At 44.6% G+C, this 19739-nt stretch overlaps 2 long non-coding RNA genes across 2 annotated transcripts; both read right to left on the minus strand.

Annotated features, from left to right (window-relative positions):
- Window positions 1–57: 57 nt before the first annotated feature.
- On the minus strand, window positions 58–3811 carry LOC122970432. Its single transcript, XR_006399200.1, has 6 exons — window positions 3606–3811; window positions 3384–3434; window positions 1838–1885; window positions 1526–1588; window positions 1331–1369; window positions 58–97 (listed from the first exon to the last, which is right to left on the minus strand). It is a non-coding gene; the product is annotated as an uncharacterized LOC122970432 (long non-coding RNA).
- Window positions 3812–10184: 6373 nt separating this feature from the next.
- LOC122970280 lies at window positions 10185–14705 on the minus strand. Its single transcript, XR_006399182.1, has 3 exons — window positions 14062–14705; window positions 10331–10395; window positions 10185–10240 (listed from the first exon to the last, which is right to left on the minus strand). It is a non-coding gene; the product is annotated as an uncharacterized LOC122970280 (long non-coding RNA).
- Window positions 14706–19739: the final 5034 nt, after the last annotated feature.

Raw genomic sequence — 19739 nt, forward strand, 5'->3', positions numbered from 1 at the left:
TAATAACGATGACATAAGTAATTGATTCTTTGTGATTACTGATTTTTGATTTGACCTGTCGGCTGTGAAGCTGCTGAGCTGCTCGGACCTCCAGCTGCTGAAAAACAAACACATAAAGAAGAATTCACTGAGCACACCTGAACACACCTGAACTCACCTGAACTCATCTGAACTCATCTGAACACACCTGAGCACACCTGAGCACACCTGAACTCACCTGAACTCACCTGAACTCACCTGAACTCATCTGAACTCATCTGAGCACACCTGAGCACACCTGAGCACACCTTAACACACCTGAACTCACCTGAACACACCTGAACTCATCTGAACACACCTGAACACACCTGAACTCACCTGAACTCACCTGAACACACCTGAACTCATCTGAACTCACCTGAACACACCTGAACTCATCTGAGCACACCTGAACACACCTGAACACACCTGAACTCACCTGAACACACCTGAGCACACCTGAGCACACCTGAACACACCTGAACACACCTGAACTCATCTGAACTCACCTGAACACACCTGAGCACACCTGAGCACACCTGAACACACCTGAACACACCTGAGCACACCTGAACTCATCTGAACTCATCTGAACTAATCTGAACTCACCTGAACACACCTGAACTCATTTGAACACACCTGAACTCACCTGAACACACCTGAACTCACCTGAACTCACCTGAACACACCTGAGCACACCTGAACTCATCTGAACTCATCCGAACACACCTGAACACACCTGAGCACACCTGAGCACACCTGAACTCACCTGAACACACCTGAGCACACCTGAGCACACCTGAACTCATCTGAACACACCTGAACACACCTGAACACACCTGAGCACACCTGAACTCACCTGAACACACCTGAACTCACCTGAACACACCTGAACACACCTGAACTCACCTGAACTCACCTGAACACACCTGAACACACCTGGACACACCTGAACTCACCTGAACACACCTGAACTCACCTGAACTCACCTGAACACACCTGAACACACGTGAGCACACCTGAACTCACCTGAACACACCTGAACACACCTGGACACACCTGAACTCACCTGAACTCACCTGAACACACCTGAACACACCTGAGCACACCTGAACTCACCTGAACTCACCTGAACTCACCAAAATAAACAAACAGAACAATAACTACTACTAATAATAACAAAAGAAAAAAGTTTTTATTTTCCAGTTTGTGGGTAAAAGTGAAGTTTTTGACTTTTCAGTTTGATAAATTTGTGCCATGATCTCAGGTGAGTCATCAGAGATTCAGGACAGGAAGTCTCAGGTTAAGTTACCTGCAGACTCCACAGAAGAAGAGGAATGACCTCCATGACCTGAGAGAGAAGAAGTAAAAACATGTTATTATTGTTCAGTTTTACTTTACATTCTTTGTTTAGCTCGAACTGAAATCTACTGAAAGCTGTTTCTGATATTTTGTCCACATGAAACATGTTTCACTGTAACTCATGAGGACTTCCTCTCTTGTTCACCTGCAGAGCTGCCTGCTGCTCCTTCATTAGCTCCTCCCCCCGCCGCTGACTGACTGCTGGAGCCTGAAAACAAGAAACATGTCTGATTGTAAATAAAGATAACAAACATTGAAACTCTGATTTAAAACTTCGGACAAACAAAAACCATCATGTCATAAACAAACAGGAGAAACTTCTTTAAAAACTACATTCACATTTACTTTGTTGTAATAAATGTTTGTGTTCAGGATCATTTTAAACATCTGAACATTTTTACTGTATTTCTGTATAAATCATATATTTCTTCATGTATGTGAACATCATGTGACTCACTGCTGACATGCTGAAGGTCAGACGACGCACCTGGTCTCACACTCACACCTGCAATGACACACTTATTTAATTCAATTCAATTCAATTTCATTTATATAGCGCCAAATCATAACAGAAGTTATCTCAGGGCACTTTTCACATAGAGCAGGTCTAGACCGAACTCTTTAATTTACAGAAACCCAACATTCCTCCATGAGCAGCACTGGCTGACAGCAGCGAGGAACAACTCCCCTTTAACGGGAAGAAACCTCAAGCAGAACTGGACGCAATATTTTTTTCCTAGGATGGCGAAGTCATGACCTACCCTACTCTGCCTCTGATTGGCTTACCTTGATATTCTTACCCTAACCGTAACCAATCTCAATCCTCATACCTAACCAACACAACCGATGAAGGCAATGAGTACAAGCCAGTCAGAGGCAGAGTAGGGGGGGTCATGACTTCACCATCCTGGGAAAAAAATTTGGTGAACCGGACTCTAGGTGGATGCCATCTGCCTTGACCGGTTGGGTTGAGAGAGAAAGAAGGAAGGAGGGAGAGAAACAGAAAAGTATAATAACAATAATAATAATAATAATAGAAATAAGACTAATAATAATAGTAATAGCAATAATAGTGGGAGAAGGTGTCAAGGCAGGACACCCACAGGACCACGCCATCATCCCCGCACCATCTGTGGCCATGGTCCACAATTCAGATTAATTTACATCACTCCTCCTGGATTATACCTTTTATCATTTATTAATGATTTCATTTAATTTCCTCTCAAGTGTGAGAACCTTTATTATTTCTTCTGTTGGGAAGTTAAACTTTCTGTAAGCTCTTCACAGTCAAAACACAAACTCTGTCGGCATGTTTACACAATATTTCATGTTACATTTACCTTTAAAACAGAAAACAAACTAATTGTAACTTTTCAAAAAAAACTGTAAATATTAAAAAGTCAATGCTGACATGAAACACAAGACATGAAGTGTTTACATCTTATAAAACAGAACCAGAACCACCATCTGGCTTCCTTCTTTAGGAGTGTTGAATATTTAGGGGACAGGAGCTGATGTGATTGGTCCGAAGCTTCGCTGTGACTGTAACAGTAACAGTAACATGTGACATCACTGCTGGACGTTTGAGGATTGATTTGAAGATGTTATTGATTAATATGAAGCCTCAGATGACATTTTTTAATAATAATAATGATAATAATAACAAAAATAACTATAATAACAATAATAACAACAACAATAATAATAGTAATAATTATACTATTACTACTAATGCTGATAATAATAATGCATTTTATTTGCACTGCTGTGTTCATCCTTCAGTTCAGGTGAGCTCCAGCAGGTGGCGCTGTGACTCTGCTGTGTAAACCTGATAGAAACCTGAGACCTGCAGCATCATGTGTTGCTGGGCAGATTGATGGAGAAATTCCTGCTGGGAAACAGAGCGCTCTGGGATGTGGATCAGGTTGATCCTGGTCTTAATCTGGATTAAAGAGGAACAAACAAACTGTTCAGGAGGAAAAACCTGATCAGGATCCACTTACCTGAACCTCCGGCTGCTGCTGCTGCCGTGGTCTGCTGGATGCCAAGAAGCCCTGGGGGGGCAGGGGGTACAAGATGAATACAGCTTCTGTTTCCAGCAGGTGAAGTGAACAAAGTCAACTAACAGAATTAATTTAAAATAGTCAGTTCAAACTGTTTCATCTGTTTGTGTTTATGCAGGTTTATGTTGGGAGGTTAAAGGTCAAAAGGTCACAGTTTCTCACCCTCACTCTTATCCTGACTCTTGGAGTCATCATCATCTGAAAGGAGAGATTAAGTTAGAGGCATTTATTTCTCTAATTAAAGAATTTTAAACTAAAGTTTACATTCAGATTTCTTTGCTGCAGACTCTTCTTCTGCTTCTTCTGACTCTTTATTTCTTACAGCTGTGATCACAGAGTAGCTCTGAGACATATTTCAGCTATATGCTAACATGCTAACATGTGGCCCTGTTTACACATGGCATTAACATGCGTCTCCACATGCGTCCTAGGTGACCACTTGTGATCGGATCTCACTTCCTTGCTCTATATGCAAATAAACACATCATTACAGTTTGCAAACACCAAAGTCATTCATTATTAACCACCGGGGGTCTGTGTACCCTCTGTCCAAAGCTGTGTTCAACTCATTTGATAACAGGATAAACAAACGTGCATTGTGCCCCCTCATGAAAATCAAATGTCCGTCCTATTTGCTGTAGCGCTGTATCGGAATATAGACGCATATACAGAGTTATATGCAGCAATCTCCCTGCAGCTGCCTCCATTGAGACACGCTGTGTGCATTTATGCACGAGACACAGCAGCGTAACTTCGCTGATTATTTAAATCTCCGACACGCCGACAGGATTAGTCAGTATCTAATGTTAATTAATGTTCTCTGTTTTTATACACATAGAAAAGGATAACTGTTACACACAGCCAAGGTTCATGCTGTGAAACTGTTTTTAGTAAAGCAGCCGTCCTCCTGATAAATCCTGAGCTCATTATGTCGAGCAGCAAAACTAATAACTGTAGTTATCAGCTTGACAGGACAGGAAACTATCCAGCAACGTTTAGCTTCTGAAATATTTTTAGATAGCCAAGTGAAAAACAAGTTATTTGCTGGTTTTGGTTTAATTTCTTTTCCAATTGCCAATTTGAAGAGGAAAACTGGTTAGGGGGACGGGAAAAACGGGAGATGGATTATGTTTTTAATTCACATGAAAAACAAAATAATGCATTTGTTTATCCTGTTATCAAACAAGTTGATGCCTAGTCTGTCTTCAATGTGGCCCAGGACGCATTGTGTTTACACTGCTAAAAGAATGTTGTCACATGCGGCCCAGACCACCTCCGAACGTGTGAATGATCAGATTTCAATACATCCTGACGGTGTCTTGGGTGCGTTTACACCTGTATTTAGAGCTGTCCACTTGTGATTGGATCAACCGAGATAGATGTTAATACCAGGTGTAAACAGGGCCACTGTTTACCATGTTTAGTTTAGCGTGTTAGCATGCTAACATTAGATAATTAGCTGTAAACACAAAATACAGCTGAGGTTGATGATGTCAGACATCGAATCACAGAGCTTCACATTTATCTTGGTTCATTCTTCATACGACTTCTGGAGGGTGCTGTCAGCTGCGTTTAACATACTGCATTTAACATGCCACACGCCGCATTTAACAGGCTGCATTTAACCTGCCACACGCCGCATTTAACAGGCTGCATTTAACATGCCACACGCCGCATTTAACATGCCACACGCCGCATTTAACAGGCTGCATTTAACATGCCACACGCCGCATTTAACAGGCTGCATTTAACAGGCTGCATTTAACATGCCACACACCGCATTTAACAGGCTGCATTTAACATGCCACACGCCGCATTTAACAGGCTGCATTTAACACGCCGCATTTAACAGGCTGCATTTAACAGGCTGCATTTAACATGCCACACACCGCATTTAACAGGCTGCATTTAACATGCCACACGCCGCATTTAACAGGCTGCATTTAACAGGCTGCATTTAACATGCCACACGCCGCATTTAACAGGCTGCATTTAACATGCCACACGCCGCATTTAACAGGCTGCATTTAACAGGCTGCATTTAACATGCCACACGCCGCATTTAACAGGCTGCATTTAACAGGCTGCATTTAACAGGCTGCATTTAACATGCCACACGCCGCACTTAACAGGCTGCATTTAACATGCCACACACTGCATTTAACATGCCACACACCGCATTTAACAGGCTGCATTTAACATGCCACACACTGCATTTAACATGCCACACACCGCATTTAACAGGCTGCATTTAACATGCCACACACCGCATTTAACAGGCTGCATTTAACATGCCACACGCCGCATTTAACAGGCTGCATTTAACATGCCACACGCCGCATTTAACAGGCTGCATTTAACATGCCACACGCCGCACTTAACAGGCTGCATTTAACAGGCTGCATTTGACATGCCACACACCGCATTTAACAGGCTGCATTTGACATGCCACACACCGCATTTAACAGGCTGCATTTAACAGGCTGCATTTGACATGCCACACACCGCATTTAACAGGCTGCATTTAACAGGCTGCATTTGACATGCCACACACCGCATTTAACAGGCTGCATTTAACAGGCTGCATTTGACATGCCACACACTGCATTTAACAGGCTGCATTTAACAGGCTGCATTTGACATGCCACACACTGCATTTAACATGCCACACGTCGCATTTAACAGGCTGCATTTAACATGCTGCATTTAACGTACCACATTGCGTTTAACAGGCCACTTTTTAACATGCTGCTTTTAACACGGCATGTTTAACATGCCGCATTTAATATGCCGCATTTAATGCACTGTGTTTAACATGCCACATGCCGCAATTAACAGGCCGCTTTTAACACAGGCCACCTACCTTCCCCCTCCCCCTCCTCTGTGGCCTACCCTCCTCCTCCTCCTCTGTGGCCTACTCTCCTCCTCCTCAGACAGCTCCCCCTCCTCTGTGGCCTACCCTCCTCCTCCTCAGACAGCTCCCCCTCCTCTGTGGCCTACTCTCCTCCTCCTCAGACAGCTCCCCTTCCCCCTCCTCTGTGGCCTACCCTCCTCCTCCTCCTCCTCTGTGGCCTACCCTCCTCCTCCTCCTCTGTGGCCTACTCTCCACCTCCTCAGACAGCTCCCCCTCCTCTGTGGCCTACTCTCCTCCTCCTCAGACAGCTCCTCCTCCCCCTCCTCTGTGGCCTACCCTCCTCCCCCTCCTCTGTGGCCTACTCTCCTCCTCCTCAGACAGCTCCCCTTCCCCCTCCTTGGTGACCTACCCTCCTCCTCCTCCTCTGTGGCCTACTCTCCTCCTCCTCAGACAGCTCCCCCTCCTCTGTGGCCTACCCTCCCCCTCCTCTGTGGCCTACTCTCCACCTCCTCAGACAGCTCCCCCTCCTCTGTGGCCTATTCTCCACCTCCTCAGACAGCTCCTCCTCCTCTGTGGCCTACTCTCCTCCTCCTCAGACAGCTCCTCCTCCTCCTCTGTGGCCTACTCTCCACCTCCTCAGACAGCTCCCCCTCCTCTGTGGCCTACTCTCCACCTCCTCAGACAGCTCCCCCTCCTCTGTGGCCTACTCTCCTCCTCCTCCTCTGTGGCCTACTCTCCTCCTCCTCAGACAGCTCCCCCTCCCCCTCTTTGGTGGTCTACCCTCCTCCTCAGACAGCTCCCCCTCCTCTGTGGCCTACCCTCCCCCTCCTCTGTGGCCTACTCTCCACCTCCTCAGACAGCTCCTCCTCCTCTGTGGCCTACTCTCCTCCTCCTCAGACAGCTCCTCCTCCTCCTCTGTGGCCTACTCTCCACCTCCTCAGACAGCTCCCCCTCCTCTGTGGCCTACTCTCCACCTCCTCAGACAGCTCCCCCTCCTCTGTGGCCTACTCTCCTCCTCCTCCTCTGTGGCCTACTCTCCTCCTCCTCAGACAGCTCCCCCTCCCCCTCTTTGGTGGTCTACCCTCCTCCTCAGACAGCTCCCCCTCCTCTGTGGCCTACCCTCCCCCTCCTCTGTGGCCTACTCTCCTCCTCAGACAGCTCCCCCTCCCCCTCCTTGGTGTCCTACCCTCCTCCTCCTCAGACAGCTCCCCCTCCTTGGTGACCTACCCTCCTCCTCCTCCTCTGTGGCCTACTCTCCTCCTCCTCAGACAGCTCCCCCTCCTCTGTGGCCTACCCTCTCCCTCCTCTGTGGCCTACTCTCCACCTCCTCAGACAGCTCCCCCTCCTCTGTGGCCTATTCTCCACCTCCTCAGACAGCTCCTCCTCCTCTGTGGCCTACTCTCCACCTCCTCAGACAGCTCCCCCTCCTCTGTGGCCTACCCTCCCCCTCCTCTGTGGCCTACTCTCCTCCTCCTCAGACAGCTCCCCTTCCCCCTCCTCTGTGACCTACCCTCCTCCTCTTTAGACAACTCCCCCTCCCCTTCTGTGGCCTACCCTCCTCCCCCTCCTCTGTGGCCTACTCTCCTCCTCCTCAGACAGCTCCCCTTCCCCCTCCTTGGTGACCTACCCTCCTCCTCCTCCTCTGTGGCCTACTCTCCTCCTCCTCAGACAGCTCCCCTTCCCCCTCCTTGGTGACCTACCCTCCTCCTCCTCCTCTGTGGCCTACTCTCCTCCTCCTCAGACAGCTCCCCCTCCTCTGTGGCCTACCCTCCCCCTCCTCTGTGGCCTACTCTCCACCTCCTCAGACAGCTCCCCCTCCTCTGTGGCCTATTCTCCACCTCCTCAGACAGCTCCTCCTCCTCTGTGGCCTACTCTCCTCCTCCTCAGACAGCTCCTCCTCCTCCTCTGTGGCCTACTCTCCACCTCCTCAGACAGCTCCCCCTCCTCTGTGGCCTACTCTCCACCTCCTCAGACAGCTCCCCCTCCTCTGTGGCCTACTCTCCTCCTCCTCCTCTGTGGCCTACTCTCCTCCTCCTCAGACAGCTCCCCCTCCCCCTCTTTGGTGGTCTACCCTCCTCCTCAGACAGCTCCCCCTCCTCTGTGGCCTACTCTCCACCTCCTCAGACAGCTCCTCCTCCTCTGTGGCCTACTCTCCTCCTCCTCAGACAGCTCCTCCTCCTCCTCTGTGGCCTACTCTCCACCTCCTCAGACAGCTCCCCCTCCTCTGTGGCCTACTCTCCACCTCCTCAGACAGCTCCCCCTCCTCTGTGGCCTACTCTCCTCCTCCTCCTCTGTGGCCTACTCTCCTCCTCCTCAGACAGCTCCCCCTCCCCCTCTTTGGTGGTCTACCCTCCTCCTCAGACAGCTCCCCCTCCTCTGTGGCCTACCCTCCCCCTCCTCTGTGGCCTACTCTCCTCCTCAGACAGCTCCCCCTCCCCCTCCTTGGTGTCCTACCCTCCTCCTCCTCAGACAGCTCCCCCTCCTTGGTGACCTACCCTCCTCCTCCTCCTCTGTGGCCTACTCTCCTCCTCCTCAGACAGCTCCCCCTCCTCTGTGGCCTACCCTCCCCCTCCTCTGTGGCCTACTCTCCACCTCCTCAGACAGCTCCCCCTCCTCTGTGGCCTATTCTCCACCTCCTCAGACAGCTCCTCCTCCTCTGTGGCCTACTCTCCTCCTCCTCAGACAGCTCCTCCTCCTCCTCTGTGGCCTACTCTCCACCTCCTCAGACAGCTCCCCCTCCTCTGTGGCCTACTCTCCTCCTCCTCAGACAGCTCCCCTTCCCCTCCTTGGTGACCTACCCTCCTCCTCCTCCTCTGTGGCCTACCCTCCCCCTCCTCTGTGGCCTACTCTCCTCCTCCTCAGACAGCTCCCCTTCCCCCTCCTCTGTGACCTACCCTCCTCCTCTTTAGACAACTCCCCCTCCCCTTCTGTGGCCTACCCTCCTCCCCCTCCTTGGTGTCCTACCCTCCTCCTCCTCAGACAGCTCCCCCTCCTCTGTGGCCTACTCTCCTCTTCCTCAGACAGCTCCCCTTCCCCCTCCTTGGTGGCCTACCCTCCTCCTCCTCAGACAGCTCCCCCTCCTCTCTGGCCTACCCTCCTCCTCCTCTTCCTCTGTGTCCTACCCTCCTCCTCCTCAGACAGCTCCCCCTCACCCCCTTGGTAGCCTACACTCCTCCTTCTCACACATCCCCCCTCCCCCTCATCTGTGTCCTACCCTCCACCTCCTCAGACAGCTCCCCTTCCCCCTCCTTGGTGTCCTACCCTCCTCCTCCTCAGACAGCTCCCCCTCCTCTGTGGCCTACTCTCCTCCTCCTCAGACAGCTCCCCTTCCCCCTCCTCTTTGGCCTACCCTCCTCCTCCTCTGTGGCCTACTCTCCTCCTCCTCAGACAGCTCCCCCTCCCCCTACTTGGTGTCCTACCCTCCTCCTCCTCAGACAGCTCCCCCTCCTCTGTGGCCTACTCTCCTCCTCCTCAGACAGCTCCCCTTCCCCCTCCTCTGTGACCTACCCTCCTCCTCTTTAGACAACTCCCCCTCCCCTTCTGTGGCCTACCCTCCTCCTCCTCCTCCTCTGTGTCCTACCCTCCTCCTCCTCAGACAGCTCCCCCTCCTCTGTGGCCTACTCTCCTCCTCCTCAGACAGCTCCCCTTCCCCCTCCTCTTTGGCCTACCCTCCTCCTCCTCTGTGGCCTACTCTCCTCCTCCTCAGACAGCTCCTCCTCTCCCTCCTCTGTGGCCTACCCTCCTCCTCCTCAGACAGCTCCTCCTCCCCCTCCTCTGTGGCCTACCCTCCTCCTCCTCAGACAGCTCCCCCTCACCCCCTTGGTAGCCTACCCTCCTCCTCCTCACACATCCCCCCTCCCCCTCCTCTGTGGCCTACCCTCCTCCTCCTCAGACAGCTCCCCCTCCCCCTCGTCAGTGGCCTCCACGTCCTCTCGCTCCGCCTCTGCAACACACAACACGTGTCGTCTTTGAGAAGCAAATAAAATAAAATAACATAATCAAACATAATAAAACAAATTGTGTGTACTTTTACCCTCCACAGGAGCTGTAGAAACAGTCGTTACAAGAAAGACGACCATTGACACGATCAATATGTTTCTGTTGTGACAGAACAGAGGATGTTACTGTAGTAATCAATACAGATGAATATGGATCAATAATGTTCACCATTCAATAATGATAATAAACTTTTACAGTAACCAAATAACAATTAATACTAATCATTACCAATAAATCCTCATCAATCACCCTCAGTCCCAGCCATCAATAATCAATACATTTCAGTACCAACCCAAACCAATTAATACAACAACATGACTGTCAATAATAATCAATTCTGAGAAATACAGGTCAGCACCGATCAGCAGCAGGAAGAAAAAACAATCAATACTGATCAAACCAATGTATACTAATCCATACTAGTCAAAACTAATCAATATAGTCAATACTAATCCATACTAGTCAATACTAATCAATATAGTCAATACTAATCCATACTAGTCAATACTAATCAATACCAGTCAATATTAATCAATACCAATCAATACTAACAAATAGTAGATAGCGTAGATCAGACAAAACAGAAGAAGTAAAATCTTGTATCTCCAGTCGTGATGTTCTCAGGTAAACCATAATAAACACGGTGGAGGAACAAGGTTTTCAGCTGACAACAGTTTGAACAATGACAGTGAAAACTGATTGGTTCATTTTAAATGTTTCTGGAAGACACAGAATGCTTCTGATTGGACAGACAACCTGTCAGTCATTCACCCGAAAAATCTGCGTCCAGTCAGGATGAAGCACAAAGTGACAACAATAGCAAAATGTTTATTTTAAATCAGAATACTACTGTTGTACTGATGTACTAATACACAAATGTGTACTACTGTTGTACTGATGTACTAATACACAAATGTGTACTACTGTTGTACTGATGTACTAATACACAAATGTGTACTACTGTTGTACTGATGTACTAATACACAAATGTGTACTACTGTTATACTGATGTACTTATAGACAAATGTGTACTACTGCAGTACTGATGTACTAATACACAAATGTGTACTACTGCAGTACTGGTGCACTAATACACAAATGTCTACTACTGCAGTACCGATGTACTAATACTCAAATGTGTACTACTGCAGTACTGATGTACTAATACACAAATGTATAGTACTGGAGTACTGATATACTAATGTACAAGAGTGCACTACTGCAGTACTGATATACTAATGTACAAGAGTGCACTACTACAGTACTGATGTACTAATAAACAAATGTGTAGTACTGCAGCACTGATATACTAATACACAAATGTGTAGTACTGGAGTACTGATATACTCATGTGCAAGAGTGCACTACTGCAGTACTGATGTACTAATACACAAATGTGTAGTACTGCAGTACTGATATACTAATGTACAAGAGTGCACTACTGCAGTACTGATGTACTAATACACAAATGTGTAGTACTGCAATACTGATATACTAATGTACAAGAGTGCACTACTGCAGTACTGATGTACTAATACACAAATGTGTTGTACTGCAGTACTGATGCACTAATGTACAAGAGTGCACTACTGCAGTACTGATGTACTAATACACAAATGTGTTGTACTGCAGTACTGATGCACTAATGTACAAGAGTGCACTACTGCAGTACTGATGTACTAATACACAAATGTGTAGTACTGCAGTACTGATGTACTAATACACAAATGTGTACTACTGCAGTACTGATGTACTAATACACAAATGTGTACTACTGCAGTACTGATGTACTAATACACAAATGTGTACTACTGCAGCACTGATATACTAATACACAATTGTGTAGTACTGGAGTACTGATATACTAAGGTACAAGAGTGCACTACTGCAGTACTGATATACTCATGTACAAGAGTGCACTACTGCAGTAATGATATACTAATACACAAATGTGTAGTACTGGAGTACTGATATACTCATGTACAAGAGTGCACTACTGCAGTACTGATATACTAATGTACAAGAGTGCACTACTGCAGTACTGATATACTAATGTACAAGAGTGCACTACTGCAGTACTGATATACTAATGTACAAGAGTGCACTACTGCAGTACTGATGTACTAATACACAAATGTGTAGTACTGCAGTACTGATATACTAATACACAAATGTGTAGTACTGGAGTACTGATATACTAATGTACAAGAGAGCACTACTGCAGTACTGATGTACTAATACACAAATGTGTACTACTGCAGTACTGATGTACTAATACACAAATGTGTACTACTGCAGTACTGGTGCACTAATACACAAATGTGTACTACTGCAGTACCGATGTACTAATACTCAAATGTGTACTACTGCAGTACTGATGTACTAATACACAAATGTGCACTACTGCAGTACTGATGTACTAATACACAAATGTGTTGTACTGCAGTACTGATATACTAATGTACAAGAGTGCACTACTGCAGTACTGATGTACTAATACACAAATGTGTAGTACTGCAGTACTGATGCACTAATGTACAAGAGTGCACTACTGCAGTACTGATGTACTAATACACAAATGTGTAGTACTGCAGTACTGATGTACTAATACACAAATGTGTACTACTGCAGTACTGATGTACTAATACACAAATGTGTACTACTGCAGTACTGATGTACTAATACACAAATGTGTACTACTGCAGCACTGATATACTAATACACAATTGTGTAGTACTGGAGTACTGATATACTAATGTACAAGAGTGCACTACTGCAGTACTGATATACTAATGTACAAGAGTGCACTACTGCAGTACTGATATACTAATGTACAAGAGTGCACTACTGCAGTAATGATATACTAATACACAAATGTGTAGTACTGCAGTACTGATATACTAATGTACAAGAGAGCACTACTGCAGTACTGATATACTAATGTACAAGAGTGCACTACTGCAGTAATGATATACTAATACACAAATGTGTAGTACTGCAGTACTGATATACTAATACACAAATGTGTAGTACTGGAGTACTGATGTACTAATACACAAATGTGTTGTACTGCAGTACTGATGCACTAATGTACAAGAGTGTACTACTGCAGTACTGATGCACTAATGTACAAGAGTGCACTACTGCAGTACTGATGTACTAATACACAAATGTGTACTACTGCAGTACTGATGCACTAATGTACAAGAGTGCACTACTGCAGTACTGATGTACTAATACACAAATGTGTACTACTGCAGTACTGATGCACTAATGTACAAGAGTGTACTACTGCAGTACTGATGCACTAATGTACAAGAGTGCACTACTGCAGTACTGATGCACTAATGTACAAGAGTGCACTACTGCAGTACTGATGTACTAATACACCAGATTCAGTGTTTCCATCACTGTAGTACAAAATATTACAGTACTGATGTTCTAATACACTAGTCAGTGATTGAACTTCTGCAGTATAAAATATAATAGTACTGATGTACTAATACATCAGAGTCAGTGTTTCTACTACTGCAGTACAAACTATTACAGTACTGATGTACTAATACACCAAATTCAGTGTTTTTATTACTGCATTTCATTATATCACAGTACTGATGTTCTAATGCACCAGTCTACAACTGCAATAATGATTCCACTCTTTACAAACATTCAGAGACACTATGACTTAGTAGTAATATAAGCTGTAACTGTAGTATAATAAGTCGTATAAAGAGTATAATCAGTAGTATAAAGAGTAGTACTCACGGTGGCAGCATGCTGCTGTTCGAGTGTTTTTCTGTGAAAGTAAAGAGACGGAGCTGCAGCTCCACCTTCAAACACTCGTTCTTATACTCACAGTTAGAGGAGGGGCTCTACTACTGCAAATACTACAAACACATATTTATACTCACAGTTAGAGGAGGGGCTTCTACTACTGCAAATACTACAAACACATATTTATACTCACAGTTAGAGGAGGGGCTTCTACTACTGCAAATACTACAAACACATATTTATACTCACAGTTAGAGGAGGGGCTTCTACTACTGCAAATACTACAAACACATATTTATACTCACAGTTAGAGGAGGGGCTTCTACTACTGCAAATACTACAAACACATATTTATACTCACAGTTAGAGGAGGGGCTCTACTACTGCAAATACTACAAACACATATTTATACTCACAGTTAGAGGAGGGGCTTCTACTACTGCAAATACTACAAACACATATTTATACTCACAGTTAGAGGAGGGGCTTCTACTACTGCAAATACTACAAACACATATTTATACTCACAGTTAGAGGAGGGGCTTCTACTACTGCAAATACTACAAACACATATTTATACTCACAGTTAGAGGAGGGGCTTCTACTACTGCAAATACTACAAACACATATTTATACTCACAGGTAGAGGAGGGGCTTCTACTACTGCAAATACTACAAACACATATTTATACTCACAGTTAGAGGAGGGGGCTCTACTACTGCAAATACTACAAACACATATTTATACTCACAGTATGAGGAGGGGCTTCTACTACTGCAAATACTACAAACACATATTTATACTCACAGTATGAGGAGGGCCTCTACTACTGCAAATACTACAAACACATATTTATACTCACAGTATGAGGAGGGCCTCTACTACTGCAAATACTACAAACACATATTTATACTCACAGTATGAGGAGGGCCTCTACTACTGCAAATACTACAAACACATATTTATACTCACAGTTAGAGGAGGGGCTCTACTACTGCAAATACTACAAACACATATTTATACTCACAGTTAGAGGAGGGGCTTCTACTACTGCAAATACTACAAACACATATTTATACTCACAGTATGAGGAGGGCCTCTACTACTGCAAATACTACAAACACATATTTATACTCACAGTTAGAGGAGGGGCTCTACTACTGCAAATACTACAAACACATATTTATACTCACAGTTAGAGGAGGGCCTCTACTACTGCAAATACTACAAACACATATTTATACTCACAGTTAGAGGAGGGGCTTCTACTACTGCAAATACTACAAACACATATTTATACTCACAGTTAGAGGAGGGGCTTCTACTACTGCAAATACTACAAACACATATTTATACTCACACTATGAGGAGGGCCTCTACTACTGCAAATACTACAAACACATATTTATACTCACAGTATGAGGAGGGCCTCTACTACTGCAAATACTACAAACACATATTTATACTCACAGTTAGAGGAGGGGCTTCTACTACTGAAAATACTACAAACACATATTTATACTCACAGTTAGAGGAGGGGCTTCTACTACTGCAAATACTACAAACACATATTTATACTCACAGTTAGAGGAGGGGCTTCTACTACTGCAAATACTACAAACACATATTTATACTCACAGTTAGAGGAGGGGGCTTCTACTACTGCAAATACTACAAACACATATTTATACTCACAGTTAGAGGAGGGGCCTCTACTACTGCAAATACTACAAACACATATTTATACTCACAGTTAGAGGAGGGGCTTCTACTACTGCAAATACTACAAACACATATTTATACTCACAGTTAGAGGAGGGGCTTCTACTACTGCAAATACTACAAACACATATTTATACTCACAGTTAGAGGAGGGCTTCTACTACTGCAAATACTACAAACACATATTTATACTCACAGTTAGAGGAGGGGGCTCTACTACTGCAAATACTACAAACACATATTTATACTCACAGTATGAGGAGGGGCTTCTACTACTGCAAATACTACAAACACATATTTATACTCACAGTATGAGGAGGGCCTCTACTACTGCAAATACTACAAACACATATTTATACTCACAGTATGAGGAGGGCCTCTACTACTGCAAATACTACAAACACATATTTATACTCACAGTTAGAGGAGGGGCTCTACTACTGCAAATACTACAAACACATATTTATACTCACAGTATGAGGAGGGCCTCTACTACTGCAAATACTACAAACACATATTTATACTCACAGTTAGAGGAGGGGCTCTACTACTGCAAATACTACAAACACATATTTATACTCACAGTTAGAGGAGGGGCTTCTACTACTGCAAATACTACAAACACATATTTATACTCACAGTTAGAGGAGGGGCTTCTACTACTGCAAATACTACAAACACATATTTATACTCACACTATGAGGAGGGGCTTCTACTACTGCAAATACTACAAACACATATTTATACTCACAGTTAGAGGAGGGCCTCTACTACTGCAAATACTACAAACACATATTTATACTCACAGTATGAGGAGGGCCTCTACTACTGCAAATACTACAAACACATATTTATACTCACAGTTAGAGGAGGGGCTTCTACTACTGCAAATACTACAAACACATATTTATACTCACAGTTAGAGGAGGGGCTTCTACTACTGCAAATACTACAAACACATATTTATACTCACAGTTAGAGGAGGGGGCTCTACTACTGCAAATACTACAAACACATATTTATACTCACAGTTAGAGGAGGGGGCTTCTACTACTGCAAATACTACAAACACATATTTATACTCACAGTTAGAGGAGGGGCTCTACTACTGCAAATACTACAAACACATATTTATACTCACAGTTAGAGGAGGGCCTCTACTACTGCAAATACTACAAACACATATTTATACTCACAGTTAGAGGAGGGGCTTCTAGGAACCTTCATCTCCTGCAGGGTCACCAAACCTGACCACTGACCCAAACCACCTTTGATCCTTCAAACTACAAGAGCAGCAAGATGTAAAGACCAGTTCACAGCCCAGTATGAACTGATGGTACCATTTGGATAAACGACCCCACCACTGGTTATCATAACTCACCTCTAAGAGCCAATCAGAGACGAGCTGCCACCATCTTTAATCCCACTGTGGGTTTTGACTTTCAGGACTTGAATGACCCAAGAACTGATCACTGGATAAACCAGCATAAGCTAATGCTAATGCAAATGCTAATGCTAATGCTAATGGTACGGACCTCTGCTGTTCAGTCAGATCAAGAAGAACTGAGGACTGTAAAACCCATCGAATTACGAATGTACTTTTAGATTTTGTCTAGGGACAATTATTGTTGTATGTTAGTATGTGTGTGTGTGTATCACGATATGTTGTTATGTACTTTATTTATCCAAGAAATATACCACTAACATAGTTCCACCATCCATGATAACACTATCATGTTTAGTATCATTCTGCTTGGTTCACTGTCAGAACGCCAAAACTACTATCAAAAATGCAAAATAAGTCATGTAATTGTTAAATTGTAAATACTTTGATTAATGGAGTAACTGTATTCAGGAACTGAACCCGCCTGTCTGTGGACAGGAGGGGACTGACTCTGCTCCCCCAGAACTCTGAGACCCCTGGGGTTGGTCAGGATGCATCTTCTGGGCGGACAGACTGAAACTTTACAACATCGTCTTGTCTGAGACTCTAAGCTGTTTTTATTTGTTGAGGCTGCTGCTTTTTGCTGGTTCTTCTTGCTTTTGTCTTTGTCTTCTTGCTTTCTGCTCTGCCGGTGGAAAGCTTGAATTTCGCTAGTTTGAAGATGTGATTCAGAACAATAAGAGGTGAAACCTCAAAATGTCATTAAAGTGGCGGGAATGGACCCTAATGCAAAGGCCAAAGGAAAAGCACATCTGAAGAAAATGTCTTTATTTGAAGTGTTCACGCAAAACCAAAGGCTGGAGGGTAGAAAAACAAAACTGAACGCTGAGCCTAAGCAAAACGAATGGAACATGATTGAACAGGACAGACCAGAACAAAGGATCCAACAAAAACTGCCTCCCAAACCAAGACTTAAATACTAACTGACCTAATAGGGGAATGGGGAGCAGGTGACTAGACACACCGGCAGGCTGGGAGTGATTGGCTGGGAAAGACACTGGGCTAACGAAGGATAATGCCGGGCAGGTGTGAAGGGACAGCAGACTGGAGAAGAATACTGAGACGAGGGCATCGCTAACAAGGGTGAATGCAGGACAGATGTGAGGAGGAGTACATGAACATAGGAGGAGAAAACACAGGGAAACCAGAAAACCAAAAACACAATGAGCACAGTTCCACCAATAAAGGCGACCCAAATGACAGAAAGTCCCTCAATGACACAAAAGTCTAGAGTCCTGAGTTGAGAGTTAAGTCTAGAGAGCATGAACCAGGAGCTCTCTTCCAATGGGAACTTTTCATGTCCGGACCGGCCGACTCACTCATCACTACCAGATCCAGACTCCAGCTCCTCACCCCAGCACATCAGACTCCATTCTCCACAAGAAGCCGCCCCAGAGAGCAAGCAAGTATTCCTACAAATCCTTCATCAACGTGCTTAAACCCTGGTGCTTCATGATTTGTAATTTCAGTTGGTGATTCAGAACTAAGCTGTTGTACCGTTGATTTGACTCGCTGCTTCTCAGGTAACAGTCATCTCATCTGTTTATCAGGTCTCTCATACCAACTACACAACAGATAACTCTGCATCATTCATTACAATCATTCACTAGCCTTGTGCACCAGTTTCCCTCTTGTGTCTCATCTGTTAAATGTTGTAGTGTTTAGAACTTGTAGCTGTAGTATTAGTAATAAATGTGTATGTAATTGAAGTGAACTTGTTAGTTGATAAAGAAGTAATATAGATACGATTTTTTCACATAGCCACACTATGTTTCACTACAACACTGGTCTGCGGAACATCTGTCACATCTGTTTCATCTACATATATTTATCTTCAGCTGCTGCCTCCTGGTTTTTGTCCCTGGACATTATATTTCAAATGTAACGTACAGCCTGATACACGGTCAGATTTCACCACTTTTTCATCATTAAGGACATTCAGGTCTGTAAATGATGAATTAATGATTGATCCTGAATAAGACTTTGTTGATTAACTCATGACTCTTTCCACTCTGACTCAGGTTCTGTCACATTGCTTCTACCTCCACTGGATTTATATGGAGGCTCTGCATTTTGTTTACCTGTTGCCATGGTGACTCATAGTATCAGAGCTCCATTGATGACGGCTTTTTTCATTCACCATGCAGGAGCTGAACTCAGAGTGAACATACTCAGTGTGATCAGCTGTTCAGACCTCTGATGTCACAGCTTTGTTTGTGTTTATTATAAAACACAAACTTGAAAATCATGTGATCAATCTTATATTCTATATGTTTTATGATGAGTCACTGCTCATAAACAGTCATATGAACAGCGTTAGCTTTCGGCCAGTGGAGGGCACAGCTAACCTGCTAATCAACACACACACACAATCACAATGATTAAGGATTGATTTAAACACCAGTCATTGTGTTGACTGATGATAATACAACATATTTTATATCTGTATCATATCTGCACTATATCTCCTCTCTTCATCTTTATCTCCTCCTTATTAATATC

The sequence above is a fragment of the Thunnus albacares genome, chromosome 19 (assembly GCF_914725855.1).
Source record: "Thunnus albacares chromosome 19, fThuAlb1.1, whole genome shotgun sequence".
NCBI classification, from domain to species: Eukaryota; Metazoa; Chordata; class Actinopteri; order Scombriformes; family Scombridae; genus Thunnus; species Thunnus albacares.